Source organism: Cupressus sempervirens, chromosome 10 (genome assembly GCF_028749045.1).
Source record: "Cupressus sempervirens isolate cs-2001-9-10 chromosome 10, ASM2874904v1, whole genome shotgun sequence".
Lineage (NCBI taxonomy): Eukaryota > Viridiplantae > Streptophyta > Pinopsida > Cupressales > Cupressaceae > Cupressus > Cupressus sempervirens.
In genome coordinates this window covers 907,926,684-907,939,872 of record NC_143127.1, presented here as the reverse complement: position 1 = coordinate 907,939,872, position 13,189 = coordinate 907,926,684, and the positions used below count along the sequence as shown (strand labels likewise).

General features: G+C 35.6%; 1 pseudogene; it reads left to right on the top strand.

Moving 5' to 3' along the window:
* The first annotated feature begins 899 nt into the window (after positions 1-899).
* Positions 900-1,716, top strand: LOC149536939 (enoyl-CoA delta isomerase 1, peroxisomal pseudogene; annotated as a pseudogene).
* The last annotated feature ends 11,473 nt before the right edge of the window (positions 1,717-13,189 follow it).

The window sequence follows — 13,189 nt, the reverse complement described above, 5'->3', positions numbered from 1 at the left end:
ATAATCAATAATTTTTAAATGTGTTCAAAAATACTTTATAAATACAAATATAATTCATTAAGACGACTCTCAGAGGTTTCTAGATTTGATAATAGGTACTTCACTTCTTCCATTTTATCTCCTTAACTTTCTGTGTCTCCTCAATCGTAGCATTCCTCTACTTATAACCTATATTGTGTTCTTTTGACGATCTGACATCATGCAAATTCTGTGAATTCCCCGCGAAAAACAACGAATCTTTATACACATTTCCAGGAGGAACGCGAGCTTTTATAGGATGACCCACTCAACATGATTATACATTTTAAAAGCGTGATTTAGAATGTGGGATTAGACCAGTATTTCCAATCCATGTTTTAGACTTTGTATTTGCTGGACTAAACAAAAATTAATATGTTGTGTCAATATTCTGTCAATTGCTCCCGAACGGCATACAGATATCAAATTTAATAAAGAAAAAGAAAACAAGGAACCTTTATGAGTTAAGGCGGGGGAAATAAACATTCCCAAGGGAACGTGCAAGCTCTCAACGTGATTACAATTTTTTTTATGCGTGATTGAGAGTTCAACGCACGTTTTAGAGTTTGAGGTTGGTGGAGTAAATAAAACTTATGATTATGTATAAGCATTGTTATGAATGCTTTAGTATTTCATAATGGTTTAGCCATTCAAAATACCTGGCCCACTGGAACAGACCTCGAGAAGAGTAAGTGCACCAATTTGCACGCCTCCATCGACTAACGAGGTGAGAGAGTAATTGACAGTTTAGAGAGTCGTAAAGTTCAATCCTATTTAAATGGAACATGTGCACCTCTCAGGCCTCATCCAGTAAGTGCAATTTGAAGGAGCTTAAATATTTGTTTGCGGCAGAGAGAATAGTTAAGGAAGAGAGAGAGAGGATGTGCAGCCTTGAGAAGCGAGGGAAGGTGTACATATTGACGCTGGTGGGGGAGGACGAGGAGCACAGGCTGAACCCGACCACCTTCCATGCAATCACGGAGTCACTGAAATAGGTCGAGGAGTCCCCTGACGCAGCCGCCCTGGTGACGACAAATGAAGGAAAACACTTCTCCTGCGGCATCGACTTGAAATGGATCGCGGAGAGCCCACTGGAGCGCATTGACATCGTGTTGGAGGGGCTGGAGAAGATGCTGGCCGCTTTCATGAGGCTCAACGTCCCCACAGTCGCAGCCATCTGCGGCGGCGCCGTGGCGGGAGCTTTCATGCTCGCTCTCGCCCACGACTATCGTTTCATGACATCATCATCATCATCCTCCTCCGCCGAGCTCTACATGTTGGAGCTCGACATGGGCCTGCCCATCCCCAGGAGTATGATGGCCCTGATTCGCGGCAAGCTCAGCCCCGCTGCCCTGCGCGACGTGGTGTTGGGGGCGAGCAAGCTGAGGGCGCAGACGGCGCTGGAGAAGGGGCTTGTGGATGCCGTCTTCGAAGATTCTGCCTCCACTGTGGAGGCAGCGGTGAAGGAGGCTGAGAAGCTGGCGGGCAGGGGATGGGAGAGGGAGATCTACAGCGGCTTCAGGCTCGCCGCCTTTGCCGGTGTCGTGGAGGCGCTCGACGCCAACGTTCCGTATCGCATACCGCCCTCCTTCAAGTTCTAATTCTCAGGCCTAAGACTTGCCAGATTCTACTCGTTTTCCTTCTCGTTGCCCAGACTCTAGCATTAATGATATTAATAGTAGGCAAGCAGATAACGCCTCTGAACAAATGATTACACGAGCATTCTACAATAGTGCGTTGTTACCAACTTCTATAAAAATAATAATTATGCTTTAGCAAAACAAGGGTTCCTTTTTTAACAACAGTTATACTTTCAATTTTTAAGTATGATTTGAGAGGGTAGTGATGAATTAGAAAATGGAAATTAAAAAGATGTTGGCTAATCTCCAGACAAAGTGTACTAAAGACAAAAAAAAAAAAAAAAATCAAATCAAACATTACTTATTTTAGATTCACAAAATACAGCAAAATTTTCTCATAATTTTTCTTCTTTTCGATCACAAAATATACAGATGATAAAGAATTTGAAAGAAAATAAAAGAAGATAAAAAGGTATGTAGTAGATAAACAATTAGATTGCATTGGTGTCTTAATGGAAAAGAATCAGTTTGATCATAATAGAAAGTTTCACAATATATTACAAAATAAGAATTACTGAGAGAAAAAATAGATTAAAGTATAAAATTTGAAGAACAATTTCCATGCAAGATTATATAGGGAATTTAAGTGGTTGATCATGCCATGCCATAAATGCCCTCCCTAAAAAGAGGACAAATATCAAGCACCTTTAGGGAAAGACTTCTCTAATAATTGGTGTCCTCAATTTTTGTTTCTAAATTTAATTTTCCTTCTTACATTTTTTTTGTTAGTCAATGTAAGAGTTGAATAGATAATATTTCTAAAGAGAAATCAATAGATTGTACATAACTATACACAACATCTAACATGGATTATTAAAATAAATTGTAATTTAGATTTTTTAACATATATAGTATTTTATTGCTCTGCTCTACTCAAAAAAGAAAAAATATCGAACTTCTATCGATCTGCAAAAAATATAGGGTAGATGTTTCATCATAAAAAGAAATAGAAAAACCCTTGGTGCTCATTCCCAAATGGCAATCAATGGAAAAATGTATCTACTAACACAGACCAAAGATGGTTCCACAAGGCCATCCAAGATTTGCATAATGATAGATTTGTAGTAGAAACTATATATAGATTCACTATTTTGGATAAACCTGTAGGTGATCTCCATAGTTAGCAATGGATATGAGGGACTCAAATGCATCAAAATGAAAACAATTGCCAAGAAGCCATTCCTGAAATTCCTCCTCCACACATTGATCTGCCAGGTACCCAAATACATCAATCTTTCTTCACAATTGAACATTTAGACAACGAATTTAGGGTCTTCAATCTAACAAAGTATGTGCATCTTGATCTACTCAAGCCCTCTCCCATATCAAATTATCACACTCCCACTGCAACTCCCCAACCAGGAAGTTCACAAAATCAATTTCCATCTGATTTGAAATCCCCGACTTCTTACATTCCCCCACATTGGCAGAAAGCACCCTCAAATGTCTCCACCCCATCAAACCCTAAAAAATCTTTTGGTTTGATCTCCCCGATTAAACCCTTGGATAAACCCATTAAGATTACCATTAAACAAGTTGAAGATACCTGGAGTGAGTGCCTAAAGGGGGGAATTTTCACAATTTGGAATGGCCCCTTGAGAGATTACCCTCTTTTATTTGATTGGCTAGAAGAAAACTGTGAGGAATAGGTAAGTATTTTTCACTATTCTAATAGGATTCTTTACTTACAATGTGAAGAAGAATCTATTAAGAAAGAATTTATTTTAGTCTCTGAATGTTTTTTTAATGCTCATAGTATCAAATTTATAGAATGGTCTCATGATTTTTGCATAGACAAGTTAGAATGTAAGATTCCTACATGGTTTAATATGCCTTCTCTTCCTCTGGAGTTGCTTCAATTAGATATCATTAAGTCTATAGGATCAGCTTTGGGAGAAGTCATAGGTATTGATTCATCTTTTCATTGCTACAATAGTGTTAAATTGCTTATCAATACTAAATTCAATCATCCAAAAAAGTTTCAAAAGAAAGTAATCACTAATAAAGCCTCATATGATATTAACTTTCACACCTATGAAGGCAAAATATCTAAAATTTTAAAATTAGATAATATCAACAAAATCAGGCTCAAAACCTTCCCACTCACTTCTGATTTCAGAAGTAAGTTTCCTTGGATGAGAATAATGAAGAAAAAAAGGAACCAGAAATACATAGAGAAAAATCTTCTAGCACACTCTCAAGAGGATTATGTATTCCAAACAAAGCCACTTCATACAAAAGAGACAAGCTTCAGAAGGATAGAAGATTCGCCAATAGATAAAGGAAGGCTTAAATCAATAATAGTGAATGATTACAAGGGAAAAATAGATATGGTTATTGATGGCCAGTCCCGCAAAAAATAGAAAGAAAAAAAGGAAAGGAAAGCATCTAAAAGCAACAACGACTCAAGTAAGAGTGGAAATCAAGAGTCTCTACCTTCTCAATAGTAGCAAATAAATATAGAAAGAGAAAATGGAGCCTCAGTGAGAGAAAAGTCAAAAAAGACAGAGAATGCACGTAAGGAAAAGCATGCTATACCTACCTCAAATCTTGCAAATAAAGGTGCTAAGCAGGAAATGATTTCAAGCAACAAACAAACAAAAACCAAAAGGGATAATAAAGAGAGTATCATAAAGGATATGGAGAATCATTTACTATTCAACTTTGAAGAAAAAATTATAGAGGATTCTATAATACAGAAGGAAACAAATGAATTGGAGAATATCTAGGCTCAAGACATGACAGAAAAAACTCCATCTCCAACATCCAGAAAGCTATGCAAATTTTGGCAAACACCAACAACTTTAAAGAGCTCTCCATTCACTCCTAGCAGTAGCCATCAAAGTAGGGAGATGAATATAAGAATAGCAAATAAGGTACCATTAAAAGAACTCCAAGAATTCTTTAATAAGGAATGTATCTTCGATTCAGCAATGGGGGAATTAAGCATTTCTAAATTAAAAGAAGATAGTTTGAACCATCTTATCGATCAGCTGGTTCAGGTCTTTTGTGTTGAAAATATTGATGAAAGTACAGATGCACAAAAGCAAGAATTAATTAAGGAAATCCTCAAATTAGGAGGAAGTGACTACACATATGAAGACCTAAGGAAAGATTTATTAAAAATTGAAAAGGAAGATAATAATCTGAGGCAATCTCAGATGAAAGAGCAAGGTTCTAGGCATGAGAAAATGGACAAAGATGGTAGCAAAAACAACATAGTGGGATCTGTTGGGATTAAAGATAGAATAACTGAGAGGGGGGGTGAATCAGTTCCAAAAATTAATCCACAAATCCCTTAGATGTCTTAAAGATCTAGTTACTGCTGATACTCGGTAAACAAATGTTCTAACTCAGTAAATTAAACTATTACTTATCTTCAAGCATTAATGTATGTAACTAAAAACAAAATGAACACAAGAGACACCAGATTTAACGTGGAAACCCAATATGGAAAAAACCACCAAGTAACTAGTCATCAATTTTTCACTCTTATGAAGTAAGCCCTGTTAGGAGCCAACCCTGTTAAAGGTTACAATACACATTGTTAGGTGTGACCCTGTTAGAGGATTTAATCACCTTGTTAGGAGTGACCTTGCTAGAGGTCTTTAGAACAATTCAACTGAACTGTAACCTTGGTAGAGGATTTACAAATGTTTGTTAAAGCAACTCTGTTAAGAGATTTGAAATCACTACTAAAATGGTTAGAAAGCAACAATGAATTGACCTAAACAAGATGCGCTTTGCTACTCCTCAATGATCTTTGATCATCCTTCAAATGCGCTTCCACAATAATTAGTCTTCATATCACATTAATTCCACACACACACTTAGAATTGGCAACTTGACCTCTTAATTATACCATTCTGATTATCAAGTCAATCCACTTACATGTTACATTTACCAATAAACCATACATCAGTCGGCTACAAATATTACTCTAAACAAATAAACATTATTTCATAGAAAAATGAAATCCTTTATTGGCCGACCCTACTCGGTGAATACTGCTTCTAGAAATTTCCTAAGTTAACCTTCTTGACTCGGTTAACATTGAAATATCCTTAAAACCCTTTGGCTATCGAGTTTACTCGGTAAGAACTAAATTCCTTCATGGGAGCTCGGTAAGAACTGCTTCTGCCACATTTCCTTTGATGACCAAGTGAGCTCGATAAGAACTATTTCTGCCACATTTCTTTTGATGACCGAGTGAGCTCGGTAAGAACTATTTCTACCACATTTCCTTTGATGACCGAGTGAGCTCAGTAAGAACTTTTTACTTGGTAGATACTACAAGTTTTTTTTACTAACCTTCTGGGCTTGGTAGATTCTATCATTTTGCCTTGTTGACCTTCTGAGCTCAGTAGACTCTATCTGATGACTGATATGACATTTGTGTGACATCAAAGACAACACACAATTGAGAAATTGTATCCAACAATCTCCCTCTTTGGCATTGATGGCAACATAACATGTCATAGTAGAATGAAATTTGAAAACAAGTCTTTTACTGACAGAATAGTTCACTTTCTTCTTCAAATACAGCAAACTCCCTCTTTCATAATAATCTCTCCTTCTTACACAAACTCTTATTATTTTGCAAATTTCAGAAAGATATGATAGTATACTCTCCCTCTTTGACAACAACGCCAAAGACAACTCAAAACAACTGAATAGCATTTTACCTTATGTACTAATTCATATGCAATGTCTTCATTGGTTTGTTGTGCAATCAACTGATAGATTTTCAATTCTATTCCTGTTGATGCATCACCAGAATTGTATTTTAGTGAGCTTCAGATAGGGAAATGACCCCTAACTTACCTCTTAAATAAAAGAATGCATCCTTAGGTAAAGGCTTTGTGAATATGTCAACAATTTTTTCCTTTATATGGACATATTCCAATCTTATTTCCTTTTCTTGCACTAATTCTCTAACAAAGTGATACTTTATGGCAATATGCTTGGTTTTTTAATGCATCACTAGATTCTTGGAGATGTTAGTTGCACTTGTGTTATCACAAAATATAACAACAAGTTCTTTGATTTCTTGCTTCGTACCTTCCAATAATTGTTTGAACCACACAATGTTTGAGCAATTTATTGCTGCTGCAACATATTCAGCTTCTACTGTGGACTGAGATGTACAATTTTTCTTTTTACTTATCCAAGAAACCAACAGTTTTCCAAGAAAGAAAGCTCCTCCACTTGTGCTCTTTCTGTCATCAATATTTCTTGCCCAATCTGCATTAGTGAACACCTTTAAATCTAGATTTCCTCCAAGTTTATACCATAATCCATAATCTTCAGTTCCTTTTAAGTATCTCATGATCCTTTTGATTGCCATCATGTGATTTTCTTTTGGTTTTGCTGAGAATCTTGCTACAATTCCTACTGCAAGGGAAATATCTGGTCTTGTGTGCACTACATATTGCAACTTTCCAATCATAGATCTATACAATGTCTGATCCACTTCCTTTGATTCATCATCCTTGGTAAGTTTTAATCTAGTACACATAGGAGTCCCAACTGGTTTGCAATCTTCCATACCAAACTTTTTCAATATCTCCTTGATGTATTTAGATTGAGTGATGTAGATACCATTCTTACTTTGTTGAATTTGAAGACCAACAAAGAATTGTATTTCACCAAACATTGACATTTCAAATTCCTTGTTCATTTGTTCTGAAAATTCTTTGCAAAGATCATCATTTCCTATGAAAAAAGTATCATCTACAAATATTTCTGCCAAAACAATCTTATTATTTGGTCCTTCCTTTATGTACAAACTACTATTGTCATTAGTTCTTTGAAAACTAATATGAATAAGATAGTTATGCAATCTTTCATACCATACTCTAGGGGCTTGTTTCAGACCATATAATGCTTTATGCAATTTGTAGACCATGTCCTTCTTTTCTGGATCAACAAAACCTTCAGGCTATTCAATGTAAACCTCTTCATCCAATATGCCATTGAGAAATTCTAACTTGACATCCATCTGATAAAATTTGAATCCTTTGAATGCAGCATATGCAAGTAAGGTTCTGACACCTTCCAATCTTGCAACAGGAGAAAAAGTTTCTCCATAATCTACACCTTCTTCTTGAGAGTATCCTTTGCATACCAATCTAGCTTTGTTCCTTGATACCTTACCATCTTCATTTAGTTTGTTTCTAAATACCCACTTTGTTCCAATCAAATTTTTGTCTTTGGGTCTAGGTACAAGAGTCCATGTTTTGTTTTTCTCTATCTATTCTATCTCTTCATTCATAGCGTCAATCCAACTTTCATTAGCTAGAGCATCTTTGACATTTCTAGGTTCAAAATCAACAAGTAAACAAGAGCCTTTCAACTTACTTCTTGTCATTGTTCCTTTTGATTTATCTCCAATGATCTGATTTGGTTTATGAAGCTTTTTGACATACTTGGCTAACATGGGCTCCTTTCCTTTTGAATGACTTGCCTAGTGTTTTAGCTTCTTAAAGATCTAGTACAGGAAGAAAAGGATAGGAGTCCCAAAGGAAAAATTGGTGTAGCTAAGATGGAAAAAGTTAATCTAGATCAGCTGGGAATTCACTTGAATCAAGAAGGGCTTAAATCTCCTATTTGTGGCAAAACAAAAGGCAAAAGAGGTAGAAGATGACTAAAAGAACTCAGATATGCAGACGAGAATAGCAGAGAACAAAAAAAGGTTGATCAAATTTTTAATGTGGGGAAGGGGAAATGCCTTCTTGAGGAGGCATGAAGACCATGACATGGAATGCTAGGGGCCTTAAGACCCCTAGGAGAAAGAGGTTATTAAAACATAACCTCAAATCCTTCGATTCTGACATTATTATCATTCTAGAAACTAAACTAAATCAGTTAGAAATTTCTAAATTAGATAAAAGATTAGGAATATGGAACTCAGTATTTCAAGAATCAATAGGGGCTTTAGGGGTTTTAGGTATCCTCTGGAATCCTAGGAAGGTAGATATAAATATCATTAATTTAACAATTGGATGAGTGGTTGGGTCCAGAGCCTAAAATCTGACCTCAAATTCATCCTCATTAATATCTATGGGCCTATTACCAACCTTGGTAAAAAATTAGCCTGGGAAGAAATTGGCTCTTTTATGAATAATTTTAAAGATAATTTGTTCCTATTAGAAGGAGACTTTAACACAATTTTAGACACTAATGAAAAAATAGGTGGTAATCAGCAACTATCACAAGCTTGTAAGGATTTCAAGGTATGGTACAATTATCATAGCTTGATAGATATACCAATTAGTAATGGTATTTATACATGGAACAATAGGAGAAAATATTTTTCATACATAGCGGAGAAACTAGAAAACTTCATGACTAAAGGGGACCCTATTGCTAAGAACCTAAATTTTCACTCTTCCATGCTACCTATCACTGGGTCTGATCACTTTCCAGTCAGATTTGAATTTTCGAAACCACACAAACCTGCTAGGAATCCATTTAAATGTGAGAAAATGTGGTTCTTAGATTTTGGCTTCATTAACAACATCAAAGAATGGTGGGTGCAAGACAATTTTGAAGGATCTAGGATGTACATATTTGTTGCCAAAATGAGGATGCTCAAGGAACGAATCCTCAGATGGAACAAGGAGCACTTCAATAATATTTTGAAAGAAAATTTAGATATAGAAAAATAATTAAAGGACTTAAATTCAAAAGTGATTAAGAAAGGGATGGACAATGCCAACTATATGCAAGAAAAAGAGTTATTAGCAAGACAAGAGGATCTTCTAACCAAAGAGGAAATCTTTTGGAGACAAAAATCTAGAGAAAAATGGTTGGATGAAGGCGATCAAAACATGAAATACTTCCATAATTCCACTTTATATAACAAATCTAAGAGTAAAATAATGGCTATTAAGAATCATTCGGGCATTATTACATATAAACCAAGTGAAATCATAGACAGCTTCATTAATTATTTCCAAAACACTTTAAAAAATTATGAAGGGTCTAATAGAATAAAATAAGCTACCTTACTTAAAGTGATTCTTAAAATTGTCACTACGGAAGATAATAAGGCTGTAAACAAACCTATCTCTTTGGAAGAAGTCAAAAAGGTGGTTTTTGAAATGAATCTAGATAAATCCCTTGGCCCAGATGGCTTCCAAGCCTTCTTTTACCAAAAATGTTGGGATATCATAGGCATAGAGCTCTGGAAAGCAATTGAAGCATCTAGAAATGGGGGTGCTCTTTTATCAGAGATCAATCATTCATTCCTCACCTTGATTCCCAAAAAGTTGGAACCTGAAACCCCATGAGACTTTAGACCCATTGCGCTATGCAATATGGTGTATAAAATTTTCTCTAAAATCTCAGCTAATAGGTTAAAGGAGATACTCCATAAAATTATATCAGAAGAACAAACTAGCTTTGTGTTGGGCAAATCTATCCTAGATGGTATTATTACCATCCAAGAGACATCCCATTTAGCACGTATGAACAAAGAGCCATGTATGTTCATGAAATTGGATATCCAAAAAGAATAGGACATGGTTGATTAGAGATTCCTCATTAAGGTTTTGGAAGCTTTTGGCTTCTCTCATCAATGGATCAACCTTATCTAAAAATTCATATCTACCACCAAAATCTTGATTCTCATTAATGGAACACCAAAAGGCTACTTTGATATATCTAGAGGCATTAGATAGGGAGACCCTTTATCCCCCTCCCTTTATATCATCATGGCAGAAGAATTTGGGAGAGTAGTGACCGATGCATATAATAGACAGAAAATATCAGGTATTCTAGTCACTAAAAATATGCCCAATATTACTCACCAACAATATGCTGACAACACTATATTATCAGGTAGAAGTAGGATAGATGAGGTTTTGGGTCTTAAATCCATCATTAAAGCATTGGAACAGCAGATCTGCAAAATCATGGGATACAAAAAAGGTCGATTCCCCTGCAGGTATTTGGGAATCGCTCTAGAAAAAGGAAAGAAATCTAGCAAGGTGTGGTGTAATACCTTTGAAAAAATGGATACCAAACTCAGCTGTTGGAAGGATAGATGACTAACAAAAGCTGGTAAATGTACTAAGATCATATCAATATTATTAGCCATCCCGACCTTCCCATTATCTTGCTTGCCATTGTCCAAACAGAACCTCCTTAAATTCAAATCCAAAATGTGGGATTTTCATTGGAAAGATTGTGAAGAGGACAAAAAATTGGTGCTCATTAAATGGGAGAAAATCTGCAAACCCAAGGAATTGGGTGGTTTAGGGATCAAGAATCTACAATGGCAAAATGAAACACTAGGGGGGAAACTCATTTGGCACCTTTATAAGGAGAGAGATCACAAATGGGCTAGGATAATATACAATAAATACTTAAATGAGGAGGATCCTCTATCAATTTTTAGGATGAAAAACTCCCCGAAAGGGTCAAAATGTTGGAACTTAATGCTAAAATGTTGGCATTTGATTTCAAAGTACTTGACTTGGGCTATAGGTAAAGGTGTTGAGGCTTTTTTTTGGGAAGATTCGTGGGATGGTCACCCCCCTTTACATAATAGTTGCTCAGTTAAGGATCTCAAAGACAAATTAAGCTCGCTATGGGGAATCAGAGTTTGCAACTATAGGACAGTGGTTTATGAAAATGGTAATCCAAAATGGGTGTGGAAATCTTTGGAGGACTTGGATGTGGATGTTGAAACAATAAAAGTCTATCAAAAGTTATTAGAAGATAGAAGGATTAGGCAATCTGAGAGGAAAGATGAACTTATATGGGTAGCCTCCAACAATGGTAATTATAGTGTGAAAAATGGATATAGGACTATTTTAGACTCTCAAAGATGGGACAATGTGGATAGTCCACTTAAACTATGTTGGGATTCTCTGTGTCTCCCTAAAGCAGGTTTCTTCTTATGGTTAGCATTCTAAAACAAAATTCTAACCATGGATAGGATAAGGAAGTTTTGTTTGCAAGGTTCTTTTAGATGTGTTTTATGTAAGCATAACAGTGAAGACTTTAATCACATTCTATTCAGCTATCCCTTCTCCCAAAAATATTGGGAATGGCTTAGGAGAATGTTGAGATGGTCAACACCATTCCTGAATTCTTTGCCTAACCTTCTTAAGGGATGGCCCGCTAGCCAAGTCAAGGGCGTTTAAAATATACTATGGAACATCTGTCTATTCATTCTGATATGGGAAATTTGGAAGGAAAGAAATCGGCGTATCTTTCACAACCAAGAATTGGAACCTAAAGAATTAATTACAAAAACTGAAGCTAGTATTGTCGAAACTACTAACTCACACCTTAGAAATACCCAGAAAGAGGAAGGTTCCTTTTCCATATGGGATGAGCAAATGAACAAGAATTAGGCTAAATTGATCAACCCCCCACTTTTTTATCTAAAGAATAGTAAGGAAGCTAGAGCTAATTGTAGATGGGTCCCCCCTCCCCAAATGGGAGGGCTAAATTGAACTTTGATGGTGTTGCCCGAGGTAATCCTAGCAAGGTCAGCATTGGATGCATCATTAATGATGTGGATGGTCACTGGATAGCCAAAAAGGCTATGTCTATTCAATCTACTTCTAATAATCTAGAGGAATTAGAAGCTTTGAAACAAGGACTTCAATTGTGCCATAAATTGAAATTAACAAAAGTCATTATAGAGGAATATTTTCAAATCATTTTAAATGCTATTAGAAAATGAACAACCCCGAATAGGGTACTCAACTCCAATCTAGAAGGGGTCCTTGCTATTCTAGACAAGTTTGCAGACCATAGGATCTGTCACATTTATAGGGAAGGCAATCAAAAAGTGGTTAGTTTAGCAAACTTGGGGGCAAGTGGGATTAATTCAATTATCATTAAGGACCATTCATCTGTGCTAGAAGAATGATGGTTTTTCTTATTCTAGTTTGTGACTTCTTATCTAACTCTCCTCTTCCTAGTATTTTCTTATTTTTGGATTTTTGTCTTGTTCTCTTCACTTTTACTCTACTTTTGGATACCCCCCTCCACCCCGCCCCGCCCCCCACCCCCCCCCCCCCCCCCCCCCCCCCCCCCCCACACACACACACACATATATATACTCACTAGTTCTCTTATATTGTTTTCATCCATAACCATTCATAGGTATAAGTCAGTAGCCTTCTAATATATATATATATATATATATATATATATATATATATATATATATATATATATATATACATGTGTGTGTGTGTGTGTGTGTGTGTATCTATATATATATATATATATATATATATATATATATATATACATGTATACATATATATATATATATATATATATATACATGTATACATATATATGTATATATATATATATATATACATATATATATATACATGTATACATATATACATGTATACATATATATATGTATACATATATAGATATATACATATATATATGTATACATGTATACATATATATATGTATACATATATAGATGTATACATATATAGATGTATACATGTATATGTATATATGTATATATATATATATATCTA